This window comes from Sapajus apella, unplaced genomic scaffold, assembly GCF_009761245.1.
Source record: "Sapajus apella isolate SASKATOON/1434 unplaced genomic scaffold, GSC_monkey_1.0 scaffold21, whole genome shotgun sequence".
NCBI classification, from domain to species: domain Eukaryota; kingdom Metazoa; phylum Chordata; class Mammalia; order Primates; family Cebidae; genus Sapajus; species Sapajus apella.
Window position 1 is genome coordinate 22913200 of NW_022436961.1, and position 23735 is coordinate 22936934.

Consider the following 23735-nt stretch of genomic DNA (forward strand, 5'->3'; position numbering starts at 1 on the left):
CTTCCCTAGTCACCACTAGGGCCCACAGTCCTTTGACAGCCATGGGCTTCTTGGCAATACCCTTACTGGCACTTAACAAGGCCCCTTCATGTGCACACATCATAATGACTCATTAGAGACTTCAAGTTTCAGGGAGGAAGAGGTGGTTGTTCCTGCCTCTGCAGCCCTTCAGAGCACTGGTGAGAAAGGTTTGCCTTTGAGCAGCTGCTCTCTGAGCTTGCTGGGCTTTTCATCTGGCAGACGCAGAATGATGTTTGCTGGCCTTGTGGAAAACAATAGAATTAGTTATCTCACAGATATGACAGATATGACCTGGGAGCTGTTGCTTCTGAGCACCAGGAGCATTTGGTAACCAAAAAAGCATAGTCTCTAGGGTCAGACAGCTGAGGATTGCAATGTAGCTCCTTTTTGACTAGCTGTTTAAGAACTGCTACCTAATTGCTTTGAACTCTAGTTTTTCCCTTTGCATTTAAGTTGTACTTGGGTTTTTCCACCTTTGCATTATTGACAAGGGCTAGGTAATTCTCTGTTGTAAGGGGCTGTCCTGTATATGATAGGACATTTAGCAGCATCGCTGGGTCCTACATACTATGTACCAGTTACACTCACTCCCCTCTTCTACCAGGGGTGACCGTTAAAAATGTCTCTAGATGTTGGCAAATATTCCTTAGGTGGGTGGGTAGGGGGCAAAGTCTTTCTCAGTTAAAAATCACTGATCTTTACACCTTGGGGTTGTTTTAAAGATCAAAGGACGTGAAAGCACATGGAGTTTCTGATGGTGTTTAGCATATGGTAGCAGATACTCATACATGTTGGTCCCACTGGATATTTTAAGAATAGAATTATTTGAATAGAATAGAGTAAAATAGGACAGTTTCTCTTCCATCATCATCCACCATGGAACATCCCTGGGGGCTCGGACATGGGATGGGGCCTGACTGGCCCTGAGAAGAGCTCTGGAGAAGGTATCCCCTCCCAGTGATCTCCCCAGTGGCTTCACTGGTCAGGACTGAAAAGATGACATTTCATGGATGCTCAGATGTGTTCTGGAACTGTCTGATGGGAAAGGGATGTTCTGTAACCTCCTATGGTCTGAATGTTTGTGTTCCTCCAAAATGCGTATTTTGAAAACTAGTCACCAATGTGATGGTATTAGGAGGTATGGCCTTTGGGAGGTCATGAGGTCATGAGAGTGGAGCCCTTATATAGAATGAGTGTCCTCAGAGAACTACCTTGTCCCATCCACTATCTGAGGACATAGTAAGAAGGCACCTTCTAAGAACCAGACAGTGGACCTTTGCCAGACATTGAATCAGCTGGCACCTTGATCTTGGACTTCTCAGCCTCCAGAACTGTGAGAAATACATTTCTGGTGTCTATCTACTACCTCGTTCATGGTATTTTTTTTTTTTTATAGCAGCCTGAACAGACTGGAGTCTGTTCTGGACACCCAGCGAGAGATGAAATTTCAGCAGTTTACACAGAGAGCCATTTCCAAGCAGACAGCCCGTTTCTACTTCAGCTCTTCCTCCACACCTGGTTGTTCTGGGGAGACAGATGGTCCATTCTAGAGGGGGGAATGTGAGTTATGTAGAGTAGCAGTTCCTACCAGCAAGGAGAAAGTGTGAGAGACACTGCTGAGATGTCAGCTTGGCTGAAGTGCAGGAAGGAGGAAGGAAGACTCAGGGTCTTCTGGCTGCAACTTCAGGTCACAGAAGAGAGACTAACCAGCTGTGGCTACTGCACATCTGGCCTGAGCAGCTACAATGACCTGCCTGCCCAAATCCAGCTCTCTCTATTCCTTCAGGCCTGGGATCAACGGAAGTCTTCTAAGTCAGCAAATCAGGCTTCCACCAGAGGCAAAACCTACTGAATCTAGGAAATCTCAGGGTTGCCTAAGCTGTAGATGCCCCAGCCTCTCTTTCTTGATCATGGAGTAGAAATGACAATGGACTGGAGGTCAGGCATTCTGGACTTGAACTTGCTGTGCTGGGCCATTGACTGACTAGTTGTGTGGTCTTGAGTGAGTCATTCTCTCTGGGGCTTCCTTTCATCATCTCCCCATGGGCAGCATCATAACCACTCTTTCCAACTGAGAGGCTCTGGTTGGATCAGCAAACAAACATGCTTTGAGAAGAGAGAAAGTATTGTTGGCAAATGCCCACCCAGCAAGTTCAGCCTCATGCTGAAGAAGCAGTGGCCAAGTCAGGGACATTTAAAAGGGATTCAATGGCTGAAGGCCTGGGGTTAACAGGATGAGCACAGACCAAGGCAGACCATCTCTGGGCGACCAAAGCAGAGCTGCCCTTCTGAAGATAACCAGGTCAGCGTGAATAAGAGCTGGGAGCCTGCAGCCATCAGAGCAGAGGATGAGAAAGAAGGAGCTTATTGTTTGTTTTTGTTTCAGTCACAAGATTATCTAAGAGAGGGTAAAGGCATGCACATTTCACTTTTCTTTTTAAATGGAGAGAAAGTTGAGAACCAAAAGCCCAAGTGAGTGTTCTTCACTTGCAAGTGTACATTGACTGTGGAGACCTGGAGACCTGACCTCGGGGTACCTGGCCACACTCTGTGGTTCTCCCCTCTGCATTTGCTCATTTTCACCCTCTCTGCTCCCTACCTTCAGGCCTGCATCATCTCATGCCTAGCATGTAATGACAACCTCCAAGGCGGCCGGCTTACCTCTTCTGCCTCCAACCCATTCTGCACAAAGGTCATTCCAAACACAGATTTCAACACGGGTCACTTATCTGCTTGATAACCTTTTCCTGCTCCCATAGCCTATTTCATCAAGACCCATGCTCCCGTCTGATAATCTTAGAAAACCTCTCCATTAAGTGGTGAAATGAAAAGGCTGTGATTGAAACTGATCTTACAACTACTTCCTTATGGGGAGAACTCGGCCAAGCCTCTTTACTCTCTATCCCAGTTCCTTATCTCTGAAAATGACATAAAGAGCTCACAGGTGGTGACCACATTGGCATGCAGTGTGGATCAGCAATACAATGGATGTAAAGGGCTTTACAAACTCTAAAGTGCAGCACCAACATTCCCATCCATTCAAGTCTCTGCAAAATGGTTTTCTTGTGGCTCTCATCTTGTTTCCCTCCGTAGAGATTCTCCCTCCTTTTACTCATCAGGAAAATCCTGCTATTGTGAGCTCAACAACTTCCCCATCTTGATGCCTTCCTTCACTGGCCATATCCTTTAGGACTCAGCCTGCCATCCTGACCTGCCTCAGTTCTTCCATGTATAGATACAAGTTAGTGAGCCCCACTGTGTCTCTGGGGCTCACCCATCATCTCATTTACTTCTCACAATAAATTCATACACAAAACCCAACTGCACTTCTATATACTAGCAACAAATAAATCAAAGAAGATATTTAAAAACATATGATGTGCAAAATGTGTATACTTGGGAGTGAATATAACTGAAGTTATATATGACCTCTACACTGAAAACTCTAACATATTATTGTGATAAATTAAGGAAAATCTATATTAATGCAGAGATATGCCAGGGTCATGGGTCACAGACTTGATAATCTAAAGATTTTCTACACATTGACCTAGTGACAATACAATCACAATCAATATCCTAGCAGCTTAGATATTAAAATGCAAACGGCAAGAATAACCAAGACCATTTGGTAAAGAACTAAGCTGGAGGGTGTATGTCAACAGACAGAAAGCTAAATGGTAACTAAGATAATGTGATATTGACATACAGGTAGATAAATTGACCAATGGAAACCAATAGAATTCAGAAACCTGAATTCCATTGGTGATATAGGATCACTTGATTTATGAAAAAAGAGATATGGTAGGGCAGTGAGAAAAAAAAATTGCTGCTGGGTCAATAAGTATCCATTTAGGAAAAAGTGTATCTTGACTCCTACTTCACACCACACAAATATTTCCAGGTGATTGTAGATATAAATGCAAAAGGTAACACCCTAAAGCTTCTGGAAGAAAACATGAACTTTGGATAAGCACAAATTTCTTGGCCAGGTCATAAAAAAAGCCCTACTCTAGAGGAAAAATATTAATAAATTAAGAATTTCTCTTCATCGGCCGGGCATAGTGGCTCACGCCTGTAATCCCAGCACTTCGAGAAGCCGAGGCGAGCATATCACCTGAGGTTGGGAGTTCAAGACCAGCCTGACCAACATGGAGAAACCCCGTCTCTACTAAAAATACAAAAAATGAGCCAGGTGTGATGGCACAAGCCTGTAATCCCAGCTACTTGGGAGGCTAAGGCAGAAGAATCACTTGAACCTGGAAGGCAGAGGTTGCAGTGAGCTGAGATCATGCCACTGCACTCTAGCCTGGGTAACAAGAACAAAAAACTCTATCTGAAAAAAAAAAAAAAGAAGAATTTCTCTTCATCAAAGGTCTCATAGAATAGAAGGATATATCTACAATACACACACCTGACAAAGAACTAGTATCAGAATATAGAAAACAAGTATTGTAAATCTCTAATAGAAAACCAGAAACCAAACTTAAAATGAGCAAAAGACTTGAACAGGCATTTCATATAATAGCAGACAAAAATGTATAAAAAGGTACTCACTGTAAGTACTGATTAGGAAAATGTAAATTAGAATCAGAATTAAATACCAACTGCTAGGCCACCATTCAATGGTAAAATAAACAATCTGACAATACCAAGTGCTGGGGAGGATGTAAAGCAGGTGAAACTCTCATACACCACTGGAGGGAGTGCAGACATGCTCTGCCACACTATAAAAACATTTGACTGTGTCTGTCCAAGTTGAACATAAGCCTAGCAATTCCACTCCTAGATGTATACCTGGCAGAAATGACTGAATATGTTCACTTGAAGACCTAGCAGTTTTGTGCGTCAGAGTCCCAGACTCAAAATGCCTGGAGACCTAAATGCCTATGACGGTAGAATGAATGGGCTGCGGTTCATGTGTAGAGTGGATCCCAGGCAGCAATGAGCATGAATGATAGCACTGTTGCTACAACCACAACATGGACCAGTTTCACAAGGGACGTGTTCTGTGCAATTCCATTCGGTGAGATGTTTAAAAAGAGGTAAAAATGATGGTGTCGGAATGGGGAGTAGCAGGGATTAGCAGAGGAAGACAAGGGGTTTCTGGGGGGTACTTTTAATCTCTTGACTAGGCTTCTATTTAAATGAAAAATTTGCAGACTTGTCTGGTTGTTCACCTATGGTTTGTGCACACCTCTGCATGTATATTATACTTCAATACATTTATTTTAAAAGATTATCACAATAATCCTATGAGGTGGTTCTTTCTGCCCAATTTACCAGTCAGGAAACATGTCTCAGATAGGACAAGAAAGGTGTTCAGTGTCAGTCACTTGGAAATGAGAGGCAGAGCCAGGATTCAAGCCCCTGCTGTGTCAGTTCCTACATCATCTCCCCGCTTTACATGGAGTACTGCCCACCTTTTCATGCGGCACAGCTCTTCACTAGAGCTTTGTGCCTTCGAAGGCAGGGACTCTAAACTCCCACATCTTTGCTGTTAGCACAAGGATGGACACTGCTGCTTAGTGGATGCTCAGCAAGAAGTAAAAGGTGAGAGTGAAATGTAAACTCTCACCCACCTGTTCTTTGGCTCCCACCCTCTATTCTCTTTCCCTTCCTGGCTCTAGAGCTTGCCCTGGCTGTGGACCCTGCCTTGCTCCTATGCAGAATCTGTGCTGTCTTCAGGGCAGGGAAGCTACAGCAATGCTCCCAGAACTCAGTCCAGAGGGAGAAGAGTGAGAGAAGGGGAGAAAGAATGCTGCTCTGGCCTAGGTGCAGTGGCTCACACCTATAATCCCAGCACTTTTGGAGGCCAAGGCGGGTGGATCACCTGAGGTCAGGAGTTCGAAACCAGCCTGACCAACATGGCGAAATCCCATTTCTACTAAAAATACAACATTAGCCAAGTGTGATGGCATATGCCTGTAATCCTAGCTACTTGGGAGACTGAGGGAAGAGAAATCTCTTGAACCCGGGAGGCTGAGGTTGCAGTGAGCCAGTGGTACCGTTTCACTGCAGCCAAGAAAAAAAAAAATGCTGCCTGGGGTTCCTCCCCTCCCCCAGGCCAGTCCACCTACAGCTGGGCCACCACCAAGCAGAGAATGGGGTCCTCCACTCCTTTGCTGGGGGTGGGGAATCCCTATTGTGAGTCTACTCAGCCCCCACCTCCTGCCTCTCCCTGCCCCAGGTGCAATCTTGACTCCCGCTGAGCCTTACAAGTTCCTTCTTCTCTAAGAGGAGTGAAGCTTTCCTGGTGCTGTCAGCTCAGCCGAGCAGAGTTTGTCTTCCCACTGTCTCCCTCCCTCCTCCACACAGCTGGGGGATTCTGAAATCACTGCCTTGCTGCAAAATCAAGACCTGGATGTTGTCAGGAGCCTCTGCAAAGGCTGACTGCCAGCATCCCACGTCTCAGGGAAGGGGGTGGCCACTGCCCGGGAGAAGCTGCCTGGAGACAGCCTCCCTCCCCCGCCATCACCTCTGGCCAGAGACGATGCCCAAGTGGAAACAGCAGTGCCCAGTCTAGTGGGGGATACAGCTTCCTCTTAGGTTTCCATTCACTGAGCATGTCCTGCTGCACTAGGTATGGGACAATGTATAACACACACACGATCTGCTGCATGCCTCACCCTAGCCCCCAAGAGGGGGCACTATTACTGCCCCATGTGAAAATGATGCCTCAGGTTTTATACCTGGCCAGTGGCAGTACCTGGCTTCAAACCTAGGTTGCGGTCAACAGCATTCCAGCAATACACATAGTGGCATTGAGCACATGGCTCTCCCACCACTCGGCACCCTGGCGTCCCTCTCCCCACAGCTCCCCTGCTCCTCTAGAACTCACCTCACTCTGCCCCCAACCCCAGCCCTCCTCTGCCTCTCCTGCGTCTTCCAACCCTCCATGCCGAGTTATGGGAATCTCTTCATTTCATCCTCTTCCCCTTGGGAAGTCTTGGGCCACAACCTCCATTTCCTTGTCTGTACGCTGGAGCTCCTGCTAGGACCCACCGCATAGGATTTTGGTTAAGTATCGAGTACAATTTTATTTGTAAAAGAAGGATATAATTAAGAGCTTAAAAATAGCAGCCAGTTTTTGTTGTTGTTGTTGTTTTTTAGACATATGGGACTTGGTGACTACAGACACCTAGGATTGCGGGGGCTCAAACTCTTGATGTATTTGTCTCCAGCTTCGCAGGGCCCTGGGCTCTATTTCTCGTCACTCATTATCTAAAGAACTCACAACAATTCCATTTGGGGCCTTTAGAGATTAGATTCAGAAAAACAAGTTTGTAATTATGTATCCATTGTTTGCAGGAATTGCTCTTAAGGTGTTTGGAAGTTACTGACCTAACAGAGGAAAAACTTCCTGAGGACAGACCCTCCCCTCCAGAGGCATCCTTCTATCACTAGGTATGGAAACAGATTTGCCTGTAAAGGCTGAGCCCTCCCTGATCCTTAAGAGAAGTAGGCTGGGCAGACAGGTGGCTGATGGTGGGGGTCCTCCTGCCATGCCCTCCTGCGGAGTTCTGTCCTGCTTCTTCAGAAGCACAGGTCTGGGCAAGACCCCGAGACGAGCACTGCAATTAGACCACATACACAACTGGCAGCTGCCAGGAGATCCTCCCCCACCTCCTGATCCCTTAACTGCTTCGGGGTCAGGCAATGGAGCACAGTTCTCAGCTGCTGGCAGAAAAGCAGGAAGGGGTCTGCGTTGCCATTTCCTCGTCTCATGTCCTGGGTCCTTCCTCCCTAAGACCCTCTCAAGTGGAGACTTATTAAGCAGGGACCATATCGCTGCACCATGATTTTCAGCTCTTGGCAGACTTCCCTGAAAGCATTTTGTGCCAACACGAGTGAGGCCGAATTCCACGCTGCCTGTGTTTAACAGGTTCGACACCTCTCATCAGCTCCTGACTCCCTGCTGCAAGGTCAAGTGGGAGTTTAATAGCTGTTCCTGGGACTGTGCAGAGGGCAGCCCTTTGAACTCAGTGTCTCAATCCCACAGGTGGGAGGTTCCCAACCGCAGCACAATTTCAAGAGGGAGGGCTGAGACTGCCTGGAGGGAAGTCCCACGACTCCTCCGTTCCAGGCAGCTCTTTGATATCTCCGGGAGCATTCCTGGTCCTAGAATCAGACATCTCTGCAACTGAACTATTACAAGTAACAAACGCAGCATCCCCTCTCCTAGGCGTTCCTACGAGACACACGAGCCCTGTGTTGGTGGAGACATTGCCTTCTCCCCAGTAGACACCAACATGTTAGAATGGAGAAACTGTCTATGGCCCTACCACCCTGAACACACCTGATCTCATCTCATCTTGGAAGCTAAGCAGGGTTGGGACTGCTTAGGTTTTTTTTTGAGACAGAGTTTCACTGTTGTTGCCCAGGCTAGAGTGCAATGGTGCAATCTCGGCTCACCGTAACCTCTGCCTCCCAGGCTCAAACAATTCTCCTGCCTCAGCCTCCTGAGTAGCTGGGATTACAGGCACGCGCCACCACACCCAGCTAATTTTTTGTATCTAGTAGAGGTGGGGTTTTTCCACGTTGGTCAGACTGGTCTCAAACTCCTGACCTCAAGAGATCTGCCCACCTCAGCCTCCCAAAGTGCTGAGATTACAGGCTTGAGCCACCTCACCCAGCCTAAAAAGCAAGTTTTAACGTTAGACCGGAGGCCTAATAGCTCTGTGTCTCAACTCTCTGGGCCACACCATTAACAGGGAAAGGTTTCCTCTACTTAAACAAAAAGACAAAAAAGAGAAGGAAGACAATGCGGAGCTCTCCTGGAAGGTACATTAAATCATTAAATGCCAGCCTGCCTGTTTCATGTGGGAGGATGCGTATATGTATTCCTGGTAGGGAATGTGTGTCCAAGACACCAGCATCATCTTCTCGGCCCACCCAGGCTGCCCCCATCTTGTTTAATGCTGTTTAGGTAGAATAACTATTTCTCCAGTTTTCCAGTGCAGAATTACACTCTAATTTGACTTCTGCATTCTCCTATGTGAGACTCAGCTGAATCTAGGTCCTCTCCCATGTGTACAATCCCCATAAATTGAACTGAGAGAGAAGTTTCATTTTATTTGTTTTTCTTTCTCTCCCTTTCCTGACCTTACATGCTACATGATCCAGAAAATGATCCAGATGGGAAAGACATTGGCTTTGAAGCAGGAGGCAGGAGGAAGGAAGGAAGGAAAGGAGAATAACCCCACTTCTGTCCAGCCGCAGACCATGGGGAGAAATCTTCCTACCCTAAAGTCTGTCCCACGCACTGGCTCGAGATAGCATTGCGGGGTCCTTCCCGAGGTAGAACAGAAGGCCAGCTGACTTGGATGGCCTCCCAGCCTTCTCCCCTCACCTCCTCCTCTCCTGCACCGTATCTGGCATAAGCTAATCTGAGCAGAGACCCACTTTTAGCGCTGGGTCCTGAGCTCAGGACACTGAATGGTGTCACAGCCACCTGTTCTACATAACTTCATAGGCTTTCAATCTATTTTAGCACAGTCAAATTGACAATATAGATGGAGATCAAGAGTGGTCGTGGTAGAAATGACTCCTTCCTATACTATTTCCAGTTGAACTGTCTCCCTTTGCCAGAGTAAGCAGGTAAGAGGGCAAAAAGGTAGCTCCAGAGGCAGCTGTGACCCTCCCTGGACACCTGCCTCTATCAGGCACTCATGACCCTCCTGTACAGGCAACTCAGTCTCATGCCTGTGTTCCTCCCCTTGGAACTGAGGGGAAGAGGGTGAAGCTACTATAAACTGAGCTCCTACTATGTTTCATGTGCACAGGATGAGACTAGCATTAACTGAGCTCCTACTATGTACATGTGCAGAGGGTGAGACTAACATTAACTGAGCTCCTACTATGTGCATGTGCAGATGGTGAGACTAACATTAACTGAGCTCTTACTATGTTTCATATGCAGAGGGTGAGACTAACATTAGCTGAGCTCCTACTATGTTTCATGTGCAGAGGGTGAGACTAACATTAACTGAGCTCCTACTGTGTACATGTGCAGAAGGTGAGACTAACATTAACTGAGCTCCTACTATGTGCATGTGCAGAGGGTGAGACTAACATTAGCTGAGCTCCTACTATGTTTCATGTGCAGAGGGTGAGACTAACATTAACTGAGCTCCTACTATGTACATGTGCAGAAGGTGAGACTAACATTAACTGAGCTCCTACTATGTTTCATATGCAGAGGGTGAGACTAACATTAGCTGAGCTCCTACTATGTTTCATGTGCTTTTACTTCGATTGGCCATGTAATTTTCATTAAAATTCTGTATGAGACATATTTTACAAATGAGAACATTGAGGCTCAGAGAGGCCAAGTGACTTGCCTGATGTCACATAGCTAACAGGTATCAGAGCCAGGATCTGAATACTGATCTGATTCCCCAAATCATGTGTTTTGTTTTTTTTCCCCACTGTCCACTCCCAAACTTGGACTCATGATCAACGAACATGAAAAACCTCATGCCTTGTCTTTAGAACTTACCTGCTCTCTCTGCCTGCTTCTCAGACTGCCAGCCAGGTGAGGGTGAGCTCCTCTAGAAGACCAGGGGAGCCTGACATGGGCAGGGATGTTTCCTGAGGAAGGCCCTGCCTCCAGGGGTCCCCTCCCTGGAAACCTCATGGAACACTGCTGCAGCTTTGTCCCCTCCCTGGGCTCGCTGGGTTTTTAGAAGGCAAGACAAAAACGCCTGAGCACATACCAGGCTGAGGAATCTTCCAGAGGAAGGTGGGAGATGCTGGTTCTGAGAGTTTCATGGGAGCAGGCAGAGGGACCCCTGGCACCCAGTGTGTTGAGATTGAGGGATGTCCCACTTCTCCTGCGCTATCACTGACATCCCACCTGGCGTCAGGACCCACACTGTCTCCTGTCTGGAAATCTCTTCCTATGTGGTGTCATTCTCTGGGTGGCTAGCCCTGCTGACTGGCACCCAACAACCCTCCCGTTTTGTTTGGGTTTGGCTTCAGCTGTGCACATATGAGAGACGCAGAGAACTTGCTTTTCAGTTTTCAAAGTACCGACTGTTAGCAACTGCGACCAGCACAGTCTTTGCTGTCACAAAACCCTTGGAAGGACAGAAAAGGCAGCAGAACAGAAGGAAATAAGATGCCTCAAGCACTCAGAGGAACAAGACAGAAGAGTGGTGAGAAAAATACAGGGCACTGTATCAGCTGTTGCAAAAATCCAGGGGCTCCTTTGACTTGGGTAGGGAGAAAAATCCACCAAGACTGAAAGCATCTCTATATGGTTGTGTTCTCGCATGCTGCCTGGGGCAAACCTGACTAGCATTGAGGTCTGTGGGTCTGAATTCTACTGGCTCTTCAGTCCTCATCCACTGACCCCACAGCACGTTAATAGAAAGAGTCCTGATGGTGGACCACTGATTCTGGCTCTGCCATGTCCCTCAACCACAGGACCTGAGAGAAGGTCCCTTCCCCTCTCTGGGCCTCTGTGTCTTCAACTACGTAAAAAACAAAAGCCCAGCTGGGCGCAGTGGCTCATGCCTGTAATCCCAGCACTTTGGGAGTCTGAGGTGGGTGGATCGCGAGGTCAAGAAATCGAGACCATCCTGGCCAACATGGTGAAACCCCGTCTCTACTAAATACACAAAAATTAGCTGGGCATGGTGGTGTGTGCTGGTAGTACCAGCTACTAGGGAGGCTGAGGCAGGAGAATCACTTGAACCTGGGAGGCGGAGGCTGCAGTGAGCTGAGATCGCACACCAGCCTGGTGACAGAGCAAGATTCCTTCTTAAAAAAAAAAGGTCCTTAGTGATTTCTTTTAGATCCAAAGCAGGGAGGTATTATCCACGTGTCCTGCTAAATAAATAATCCTGGACCAAGCATCTTGACGTTGGATTAGGAACTTCTCTCTCCTTGAAGCCTCAGCCACCCCAAATATTCCCAGGCTGCATGAGGTCTCTGGGAACCTGTGCTATCAACCAGGAGATACAAGATGAAGATAGGTATTCTAATAATGGTGTTTCTAGAAAGAAGTCTCTCCACCCTTGAATCTATTCTATATTCCATTGCTAGACTCACTTTCTAAAACCAGGGTTTGCTCTAGGCCACCCCTCTGCCTCTGACTTTGGTGGTTCCCTGCTATCTACCATATAGCATGCACTCTACCAGCTGGGTATGCAAGGGCCTCCTCAATCTGACTCCAATGTGCCTTTCTAGAAAGTTTCTTTCCCACCACCTGCTGTTCCCTGTCTTTGCCACCCCTCCACTTCATCTGCCTGGAAATCACACCCAGCCCTCAGGGCCCTTCACCAGCTCTGTATCTTCCATGAAGACTCGGTACTGATTCTGTTTTGTACAGTGATGTTTTTCTGGATGTTCTGTCTCATCCCCAACACCAGTCACATAACTCATTGTGGCAAAGTCTGTGGTTGCTCATCTTGCACCAGAATGTAGCACAGGGCTGGACCTGAACCTTTTCTTCTGTGACTTTAAAAGAATGGAGCTGAAATAGAAAGAGATGGGGCATGGCGGCTCACACCTATAACCCCAGCACATTGGGAGGCTGAACTGGGGAGATTGTTTGAAGCCAGGAGTTCAAAACCAGCATTGGCAATATAGCAAAACCTCATCTCTACAAAAAATTTTTTTAAATGGGCCAGGTGTGGTGGTGCCTGCCTGTGGTCTCAGCTGCTCAGGAGGCTAACGGCGGGGGCGGGGGGGGGGTCACTTGAGCCCAGGAGTTTGAGGCTGCAGTGAGCAGAGATCACACCACTGCACTCCAGCCTGGACAACAGAGTGTGACTCTTCTCAAAAAAAAAAAAAAAAAATTAAATAAAAAAAAATAAAAAAAGAAAAATAAAAGAGAAATTTAAAAGAACTGGGTTCCTGGAGTGTGCAATAAAAGTTCTTGGCAGTAAACATTTGTGTGTGTCTGTACAGGGAGACAGAAAGAGGATATGGATAGAGTAGTTTTTTGTTTTTTTGAGACGAAGTATCACTCTGTCACCCAGGCTAGACTGCAGTGGCATGATCTCGGCTCACTGCAACCTCTGCCTCCCAGGTCCAAGAGATTCTCCTGCCTCAGCCTCCCAAGTAGCTGGGATTACAGGCGTCCGCCACCATGCCCAGCTAATTTTTGCATTTTTAGTAGAGGTTTTTTTTTTTTTTTTAATTTTTTGCATTTCACCATATTGGCCAGGCTGGTCTCAAACTCCTAACCTCAGGCAATCCACCCACCTCGGCCTCCCAAAGTGCTGGGATTACAGGAGCGAGACACCGCACCTTGCCAATGGATACAGTAGTTTTTAAGCATCCTTTCAACCCTGAAGAATTGTGTTTTCATGTAGAGTATCTGAAGTTTTTTCAGCACAGGCTCTTTTGTGTCCTGACAAATCTCAGGACCCTACAGTTGGAGGTCCTGTCTGTGGCTCCAGTACAGAAGTAAGTCTAATATCAACAAAAAGTTTCTAAGTCAACAGATGTCTGAGGTGCTGGTAGAGGCCCAGAGAAGCCGAATGCCTGGTGCTTCTAGTTTGATAGATGAAGAAATCCAGTCTTGGGAATAGCCATGCATCCTGCCCACACCTGCCCCAGCAGTCACCAGCCGGCTGCAGAGCCTTTGAGCAGGGCCAGCTGCAGGCCTGGCAAGGGGAGGAGCGGATAGCAGCTGGAGAGTCCTTTCTGGGCCTCCTTCAGGGGCCGGCTCGCTTTACAGTGCAGGTGGAGGCTGGGGGCTCCGCCTGGCTCCTCTTGTTTTCCCCACCTGCCCGCAGTGCGGTTTGTCTGCTGGCGCCACAGAGGCGTTGGGGCTGGGGGAATTTGATAGGCAAGGAGGGGGAGGCTGTCTCCTCAAGATGTGAGCACTGTCTAGTTCATGCTTCCCTCCCTTCTCCCCTTGCCTTGCAGAAATGCCCTTTGGGGCTGGCAGGGAGCAGGGAAGAGCTGAAGCTGGAGTGTCTGAAGGTTGCATTAAATACGGGAAGCTACCCTGAGTGCACAGATTGTCCTTCTGTACCTCTGCTGCCATTGACCATGGGAGACAGAGGCGAGGGCAGACCCCACATAGGTACCTACAGACACCAGGCATGGGACTGCCTCTCTGGAAGGTCAAGGGCAGCAGCCTCAGGGCTCATCCCCCTATCCCACAAGAGTCTCCCTGCCTCCCTAGCTGGGGAGGCTTCTGTTCTCAGCATTTTCCTATTATCTCCCCCAAGCAGAGGGTGGGAGGCAAGGAGCCTGGGTTGGGGACCCCAACAGGTTCCAAGCCTGCTTAGGTTGGCACTGAGTTCCCTTTCTAACCTCTCCCCGGGTGCCCAAACAAATTTTATCAGTGACTCAGAGAACTCTTGTCAAGGTCAGTCTGACCTGCCTGACGCTGTCACTGCTGCCCGATGCGAGAACCAATTCTGCTTCCTACATCCTGCTAGCCCCGGCACCATGCCTGGGCACTGGGCATCAGATGAGCTAACAGGAGAGCCCGTGTGCCAGGTGGACATCACTCCGAGCCTTCTGCATGAGGACCGCAGGTCTCTGAAGTTTCTGCTTTCCTGGCTGGTCTGTTCTGCAGTATAACCCTTTCCCTCCCTGGAGCTTCCCACTGAGATTGCAGACCAAGCCCTGTAAGTTCCCTTGTAATCCCATCTCCTCTTGCTTGCCTGGCTTTCCAATTTCCATGCTCCTTGAGTGGCACAGAGAGATCTGAAGTGGCTAGGTAGAAAGAAGCACCATGGGCCTTAGCGCCATCCATGTCAGCCATTTGTGACCGAACCCTAAACCATCCCCAGGACCTGGTGCTATAGATCAGAGGCAGGACACACTTTCTCTTTCAAGGGGCCTATAATCTATGCTGGGAGAGAGGATAGAGGTGAAAAGTTAAATATGAATGCATGGGAACACGTGCTCAAATGGAAGTGACAAGTAGGTTGTACACTTGTACACTCAAGGAACATCCAAGGAACAGGGAGTTCATGGAGGGCAGAGCCCTTCTCTTCCCACGGCTAATGTCCTTTCCTGCCTCCAGACCAGGCGTGGGCAGCCACTCAGTAGCAAGTGGATCCCTGTGTCTCCTCCCACTGAGCCAGGACCCACGCACCTATAATGCTACCCCTCATCCACTGTCACTGGGGTCACCAGGGAAAAGGTCCTGGCAAACCCCAGGCCTTGTTTTCCTGCCTCCTTCACACTGTCTTTCCTCCTTCCCTCTCTCCCCTCTCCTTGCATGTCTATACTCAATTCTCTCCCTTTACAGCAGGAATATAATGTTCGGCTGCCTTACACCCACTCTCTGAATGCTGCCAGCGAATAATGACTAAGGTGGTGGGTGGAAGTACAGCAAGTTGAGACCAATTTAGCAGTCCAGGGTGCCAGGAGGAGGGTGATTTAGCAGCAAATGGCTTTGCAGCACCAAGAAGAGTGAAAATGCCCCCCAAGCCAACAGGCCAGGGAGCCAAGTGCACAGCCCAGCCCTGGTGCCTTGGGCAGGGATGGCCTCAGCCGCCTGCGAGGTTATTCAGTGAGGTCAGACTCATGCACAGGAATGGGCAGGGTTTGAGAACAATGCCTTCTCCCAAACCCATCTCACCTCCACTTTCAGTCTCCTTACGGGGCCCCTGTTCTTGTACCCTCTTCAGGCTGAAAGTCTCACCTAGACTTGCCCAACCCCTTCCTCAGGAGGATCTGTAACTCTGACCGGCTCATGGCCACCCAAAGACTGCCTGAGGCATGGCTTTGGGGAGGGGCTGTCTGAGCTCACCTGAGACCATGCCAAAGATTGGCCAGCCCAGGTACACAGAGGTGTGGATTTCCCAGGTCCTGACATCTTGAGAGTCTCTGAATATTTGTGTAATGTGATGTGCTTGGGATTGTGAGTTTGGGTATCACAAGAAAGCATGTCTCAGAGGGAGAGACGATGAGAGCAGATGAATGAAATCGATGAAGGTGTGTGTGTGTGCATCTGCGTGCACGTGTACATGTGCTCTGGCCCTGGCCCCCAGGTGGCTATCTTCTCCCACAATGATGAACTGACACAAAGCACATCTATGGGTGATCTCCATGGGGCAGTTCTTTGCTGTCTTTGTTTCCGGTGCTGGATGCAACCCACATCACATCTGTTTAGACACCAATTTGGCCTGTCACTTAGTAAGAAAAATCACCTCTCCCGCTGGATTGATTACAACAATTAGCTTTAGCTGTTAGCTAACTCACACATTCCCTCTCTGCTTGTCTTCTGTCTCCATCATCCCCCACCCTTCGCTCCCCGCATTCCCACGATGCTCCAACCAGTTCTCGTCTCACCTGGGGGCAGCCTTCATGTGTGATTGCCCGTGAAGTCTGGTTTCCACACACTGCTTGAGCTACCAGTGAAGAGACTGCTATCCCATTTTAGTTTGGAACTTACGAACAAGGGGGAAACACTAAAATACAGTATGCAATTAAGGTTGGTATTCCAATTCAAATTCTGCGGAGGTAACATTTGCTCTAATTTCAATGTGGAGTGGACTACACCTTTTGGATTGACAAGCTATAAAGAAAGAACTGACATATGATCAATTTCATTCCCTAAAGCAAATCCCAAGTGGTCATTCCATTATCCCAGCGACATCCTAGTTTATGGCTTTTGTTGTTGTTGTTGTTGTTGTTAAGCCCAGGCTGCAGTACAGTGGGACAATCTTGGCTCACTACAACCTCCGCCTGCCAGGTTCAAGAGATTCTCCTGCCTCAGCCTCCCAAGCAGCTGAAACTACAGTTCCATACCACCACACCTGGCTAATTTCTTGTATTTTTGTAGAGATGAGGTTTTGCCATGTTGGCCAGGCTAGTCTGGAACTCCTAACCTCTGGTGATCGGCTCACCTAGGCCTCCTAAATTGCAGAGATTACAGGCATGAACCATCGCTCCAGGACCTAGTTTATTGTTTATTGAGCTTAATATATATGCGTAACAAGCACTTAGGGAAAAGCGAGATTGGGGGGTGAAGTGAGCACAGAAAAGTGAAGAAGATTCGAATGCCCTCATCATGCTTGAATTATAATTAATAGGAAAGTAACTGCATTCTTACACTTTTAAAAATCTCTTCTTTCCTGGATATTAAACACTTGCCAATAATTCGATGAGCCTAAATCCATTTAATTAATGAACCCGGATGACTCGGTAGTTACAGCCCAAGACTGGAAGTCAGAACAGCTGGTGTTCAAATCTCAGCATTCCTCTTAAAAATCTTGGGTGAACTCCTTCACCTTCCTTAGTTTTCTAATTTTTTGAGATAAAGTCTCGCTCTATCACCCAGGCTAGAGTGCAGTGGCACGATCTCCACTCACTGCAACCTCCACCTCCTGGGTGCAAGTGATTCTCCTGTCTCAGCCTCCGAAGTAGCTGGGATTACAGGGGCTTACCACCACACCTGGCTAATTTTTGTACTTTCAGTTGAGACTGGGCTTTACCATGTTGGCCAGGCTGGCCTCCTGACCTCAAATGATAAGCCTGCTTCAATCTCCCAAACTGCTGGGATTGCAGGTCTGAGCCACCACACCTGGCCTTCCTTCAACTTTCAAAGTTGCATTCAGTTTCTTCACATGCCAAATGAGGAAAGGAATCTCCTCACAGAGTTGTTGTGAGGTGTAAACAATAATAATGATAATTTTATTCCCCTTTTTAAAGTGTAAAGTCCTGTACAAGTAAAAAGTTATATTGAAATCATTATTAAGGAAGTCTAGGGATGGTGGAAGTCAGTTTCCAGCAGGAAGTAAGAGTGGGAGGCTGGGCACAGTGGCTCACACCTAGAATCCCAATACTTTGAGAGGCCAAAGTGGGAGGATCGCTTGAGGCCAGGAGTTCAAAACCAGCCTGGGCAACATAGCGAGACTCTATCTCTACAAAAATTAAAAACAATTAGCTGGGTGTGTTGGTATGGGCCTATGGTCCCAGCTACTCCGGAGTTTGAGGAGGGAGGATCGGGGATCAATTGAGCTTAGGAGGTCAAGATTGCAGTGAGCTGAGCCATGACCACACCGCTGCATTACAGCCTGGGCAATGGAGCAAGAACTTGTCTCGAAAAAACAAAAGAAAATCCAGTGGGAGAGGCACAGGATGGAAACTGCAGCAATACAGAGAGCTTTGCCAAATGGCAAAAGAGGCAACCAGCTGGAAGCTCACCAGCTATGCTTGACTGTAGCTGACACATCCCCATCAACTTCTTCAACCCTTGGAGTATTGAAGATCTGGAGGCCAATCTACACACTGGCTGGAGGCCGTGGTAAGAGGTGAGAGGTTGTAAACCTCCCATTTTTTATGCACCACCTCTGTTTGGTCTGGGTGGCTGGCCAAACCTGGCATAAGGAGGCAGCAGGCTATGGCTAGGGTTCTCGGGAGAGAGAGCCCTGTCTCCTCAGCTCTTAGCTTGCATCTTGGAGCCATGAACTTGGCTCCTGCTTCTCTGACTCCCTTCATGCCCTCCTCAGGTTCAACTTCAAGGTTCAGTTCACAGCCACCTCCTCCCTGGTGAGGAAGGTTTTAGCTCACCTGCCTCCTGCTGAGAAACTGCCGTACTCAAAGTTAGTATGTTAATTGCAAAAACCACAATTACTCTTGCATCAGCCTAACGCAATTCAATTTTCAACTTACTTGTCGTTGGTTCAGGTGTGCCAATTCTTCTTCCCAATTGTCATTACAAACTTTATTCTCAAAGCATTATTTAGCCTTTTTTGCTGTTGTTTCCCACTCCCTGGCACCTCACACAGATTAGAACTTTAATAAATAGTGAAAGGCAGAGTTTTTCTAACTTGATCAATCACCTTTAATAGGAAAACCAAAATCACCGTGGACCCCCGAGAACACATGCAGTAATTCCGACATGAGAAATAGCAGGGCGATGGAAAGGGCATGGCAGGAGAATCACCTGACCATTGTGGCCTTGGAGAAATCATGGCCAAATGACCTCCCCAAACATGGTAGCAATTCACACTCCCAACCGCATGTCTAGGAGTGCCATTTCAGGCTTCAAAACTGTAGCAGCACAAAAATCTATTCAACAGCAAACTCAAAGAGCTAATATGTAAATCACCTCAAGATTCCCCAGGTGGTTGGATACTTCTTTGTTGGCAAAATCCCAGAAACTCATCATTGCCCTGGAACCATGTGGCCCCTGGGCTCAAAGTGCAGGGTTTTAAAACCCCAGGTCTAGATCACACCTAGAATGGTCCCCTTCTATAATCCCACTTGTGGGTTGATTGACCTGGAGACAGAGTGGTTGGGGGCCAGGGTTCCCTCAGGCTCCTAAACTGTTGGTAGGGCCTGAGATGGCTCCATCTAGGGAGAAGCCTTGAAGGAGCTGGCCGAGTAACAGAGAAAGGAAGTCAGTGGCCACACCAGCAAAGTGCACCCATGCAGAAATCCACGGTTGGGAAAGGTGCTCCCTGCCAAGGGTCTCTGAGAGCTCTCCTCTTTCCCCTTTATTAAACAAGCATTTACTAAGGGCCTACTCATAGTATTTACAGAAAGCCAACACTGTATTTTGAGCTGGGAACTCACAATGCAATCTCTGCTTCTAGGAATTTTGTAGACTCTTCAGGAGCCAGTGAGTGAATGCTATAATATCCTGGTATGATTGTAGGGACTCTGAGGAAGGTAACTGACCCAGAATTAAGGAAAAAATACGGTAAACTTTCTTGGAGGAGTCGATCCCTTTGGTTAAAACACAAAGTGGGGCTGGGCACAGTGGCTCACACCTGTAATCCCAACACTTTGGGAGGCCGGCGGATCATCTGAGGTCAGAAGTTCAAGACCAGTCTGGCCAACATGGCGAAATCTCATCTCTACTAAAAATACAAAAAATTAGTTGGGTGTGGTGGCAAGTGCCTGTGGTCCCAGCTACTCAGGAGGCTAAGGCAGGAGAATCGCTTGAACCGAGGAGGTGGAAGTTGCAGTGAGTGGAGATCATGCCACTGCACTACAGCCTGGCAAGAGAGCAAGACTCCAACTCAAAAAAAGCAGGGAAAAAAAAAAAAAAGCAACAACCACAAAAAAGTGGGAGCTAGTTAGGTGGAGAAGGTAGCAGAGAGACCAGGAAGAGAAGGCAGTAGAGAGATCAGGCAAGAATATTCTATGCAGAAGAAAGTGTTTCTATGTTCAAAGGTAGCAGAAGAATATGGACAGAGCCAGGGTGCAGAACCCCACTAAGCTGAGGTCAAATCCCTGCCCCTCTGTTTTCTAGCCTGGCTAAGTTGCTTAACTCTCCTCATCTGATAATTATATATACCCTGCAGAGCTGCAGTGAAAATTAAATGAGATAGTGAATAAAAAGTCCAGGGCACACAGTGTATGTAGTGAATGCCATTAAGTGTTACAGTGTCACCCATGACACTAGTCTATGAGGTGCTTACCCACAGGTTTGTCATCATTACATTATTCATCTTCCTAGCCTCGCTGCCTAGCCCAGAGCCTTGCATTTGGTAGGCGCCCAATGAATATTTATGAAATGAATGTTGAATAAGCGCAAAGGCATATAAATAAGTTTTCAGGATTAGAAAGCCATTTTTATATGTCTGGAGCCCATGTATAGCTTTGCTATACACGCAGACCCATGGCTTCTCAAAACTGAAAGGTACACCTTTCCCTCACACACTCCCAAAGCATTGGCTCTCCCCAGCACACCCCACACAGCAGCACTCCTTCTATGGCAGCACCCCTGCCCCACCTCGACCCAGGCACACACAGTCGGGGGCACCTCTTGCAGACACACAAATGCACAAGCTGAATTGCTGAGACAGGTTTACTTTGTGAAGCACACAGTGGCTGCTATCGATGTTAAATAACAACCATCTTCAGCACATCAAATGTCCCATCCTCCCTTTTGCTTGCATATAGACACCCACAAGAGATGCCCATTTCTTTTTCTACTAGTTTTCTTCTCTTCTTAAGCAGAGAGAGTGCCCCACACTAACATCCACCCAGCTGAGACCTCAGGTCTCCCAGTTGTTCCAACTTTGCTCCTATTAGCTGTGGGACCTCAGGGAATGCCTTTCCCTCCTGATGCCTCCATTTCTTCACTGGCAGACACAGAGAGCCCACCGTGCCAACCTGGTAGTTATGTTGTGAGGATAAAGGAGATAACATATGAGATAACGTCTATGATGCACAGAAAGCGCCTCCAAAGAAAAGCGCTGGATAAATACAAGGTGTAACACCACGCCTGATTAGCTTGTATGCTCCCTGCCCACAGATTCCTGCCCACAATGTTCCACTCCACTCTTAAACACAAACACCTTTCCCGTCTGTAAATGCTATCTCTAACACCCATATGCACACACTCTTCTGACATCTCCATCCTCCCTCTGGATGCCTGCAGAAAATTGTTTTTGAACTTACAGAAAGCTCAGGTTACAAACACCCTCTTGCCCGCACCCGCAGACTCTTCTCAGGGTCTTGGTGCAGGAACTGCCAAGCAGATAGCTCATCTCTTTGTGGCTTGGCTCTTGGGTTCCTAGAATTCCTATTAGGCTGCACTTCCAGCAGCGTGGGGTATCCTTATTAGGAGCAGCCCCTGGGCAGCACGGTCCAGAACTCAGTGCCTCCTCAGTAGTTTGCCAGCGCCCAGGACTAGAGAGCAGAGGGGCTGATGGCAGCGGTACAGTGTGGAGGGAATAAGTGAGAGAAAAAGGTTTAGGAGGTCAGATCCCTAAGCACCTCTTATTCCTGAGAAATCGGAGGACTTGGAGCACTTTCCCAGGCCTGACATACTCGTGGGCGAGCAGAACACCCATCTGCTCCACAGTTTAAACCTTTCCACTTGGAGCAGGAAAGAGAAACATCACCTGGCCCTTGGTGTCTCGGGGGTGCCTGTTGCTGAGTGCGACCTCTGAAGCCTCTCCAGCCAGAGCAAAGCCTGTGACCGGGTGGAGGGGTGAGGTCTGGCTGCATATGGTGGCTGTGGAAGAAGTGAATGTAGTAGTGTGTGGCTCTGTCTGCGTGTGCGTGGTGCTTTGATCAAATTCCTGAATTGCACATCCAGGACCGAACCCAGGAGCCTGCAGCTTCAGGAGGCCACTTAGACACTCCGATTTACCAAATTCCTCTCTCATCATCTCCGCCTGTGTGACTTATGCCTCGAGGAAAACCTTCCAGGTCTCTCGCTGCATCGCGCTGGTGTCCTCCCCACCGGTGTGGACACAGCTCATCTGCAAAGTTCCAGGCAACGAAGTTCAGCGGCCCGGCCAGACCGCCGGATCGTCTTCCTGCGGCCCCGGCCCCTGCGGCCTCGCGTCCCCATCTCCCACTTCTTCACCTCCGACACCAGTGTCACCTAACACTGACGTCCCCGCCAGGATCGGCACCGGGGCTGGGGGTAGATGCACCCCGTCTGCAGGAGACACGGAGACAAAGACAGGAGGACGGGCGCCCCGTCACCTCCCCCGGGCAGGAGCGGCGGCGCCCACCCCGCAGAGGGGAGACCCTGACAGCTCCACGCGGAGACAAAGACACTTCGACAGCCACGGACACAGACAAAGACCGACGGACGCGCGGACGCACGGACGGGCCGGCCCGGCGCGGGGAGCGCGATTTCCCGCAGCCGGGGCAGCAGACCCTCCGAGGGCAAGGAGACCGCGGGCCACCGCGCTTACCTGGCCCCTGCGCCTCGGGCGCACTTGGGATTTTTTTTTTCTTCCCACTGTTTCCCGGTGTGTTCCCCTCTCTCTTTTTCCAGAGCTGCTGAGCGGGCCGGGCCGGCCCCACCGCGCGGAATGCAGCTCCCGGCTCCCACTCGCTGGCCGAGGCGGGCTGAGAAACTTTCAGCCTCCCCGCCCGGCCGCTGCCAGCCCGCCAGCTCCCGGCGCACCCGCCTCTGCGCGGGTCTCGGGGCCGGGGCGGGGCGGGGCGGAGCCGACAGGGGGCGGGGCCATCGCCGGCGCCGCTGATTGGCTGGGAGCTGCCGGCCGCCCGGCCGGGCCGCTCCGAGGCCTTTGTTCCGGGCTGACAGCTGGGGCTGCTCGCGACCTCGCGTCTCCTCAGCGGCCGCGGCCTGCGCGGCGTCCCGGGCCCCGTCTCTCTGCTCTGACTTCCACCAGCCCCAGCGGGCGACCCTGCCCCCTCAGTCCTCCTGTCTTGCCAGGCCCCCTTTCTCCGACTGTTCCTGTCTTGCTCTTACCTCATCCTGTTCTCCCTTTTATTACCTGAAATTCTTACTCCATTTTTTTTATCCGTTCCTTCTGTGTTTGTGCCCGTGTTTATGACCCCTTCCTCTTACTCGCCGGTTTCTTTTTTCGAATACCGTGTCTCCCACTCCGGACTCCCACGAACGGGCGTGTTTTTAGCTCAAGGACTGGAGTGGCACCCAAGTGAGGGGCATTGCAAACCACACCGGGATTACAGACTAGGGTCCAGAGCACCGACACCCCCGCTCCCGAAACGTTCCCAAAGCAAACTTTTCCAGCTCTGAGGGAGCTGAGCTTCAGGTAAGAGCAGAGGCCCGTTTCAGGTTTACGGCTGTGAGTCTCACCCAGTCCCCTTCCAACACTGTCATTTTCCCCACCACCCTCACTTTTCACGTCTAGCAATTGAGCCAGGAGAGGATTCAAGCTTGCAGGGTTTTGTAGGACAAATAGTCAGTTAACCCGAGTGCCAGGTGCTGCTGCCTGAGGCTTGGGGGCTTGAGGGTGCCCTGAGGCGAATCCGCTAAAGCCAGGCTTGGCGGGAAGGTGGCAGCTCTGCCCAAGGAGTGTTAGCCTCAGCTTGAAAGAAGCGTG

At 49.1% G+C, this 23735-nt stretch overlaps 1 protein-coding gene across 1 annotated transcript in view; it reads right to left on the reverse strand.

Moving 5' to 3' along the window:
• LZTS1 (leucine zipper tumor suppressor 1) overlaps positions 1-22856 on the reverse strand; it is a 59054-nt gene extending 36198 nt beyond the window's left edge. The window contains exon 1 of the mRNA XM_032288392.1: positions 22614-22856. The gene's annotated coding sequence lies outside the window, so the exon portion shown is untranslated. The remainder of the gene's footprint in view (positions 1-22613) is intronic.
• Between the last annotated feature and the right edge of the window lie 879 nt (positions 22857-23735).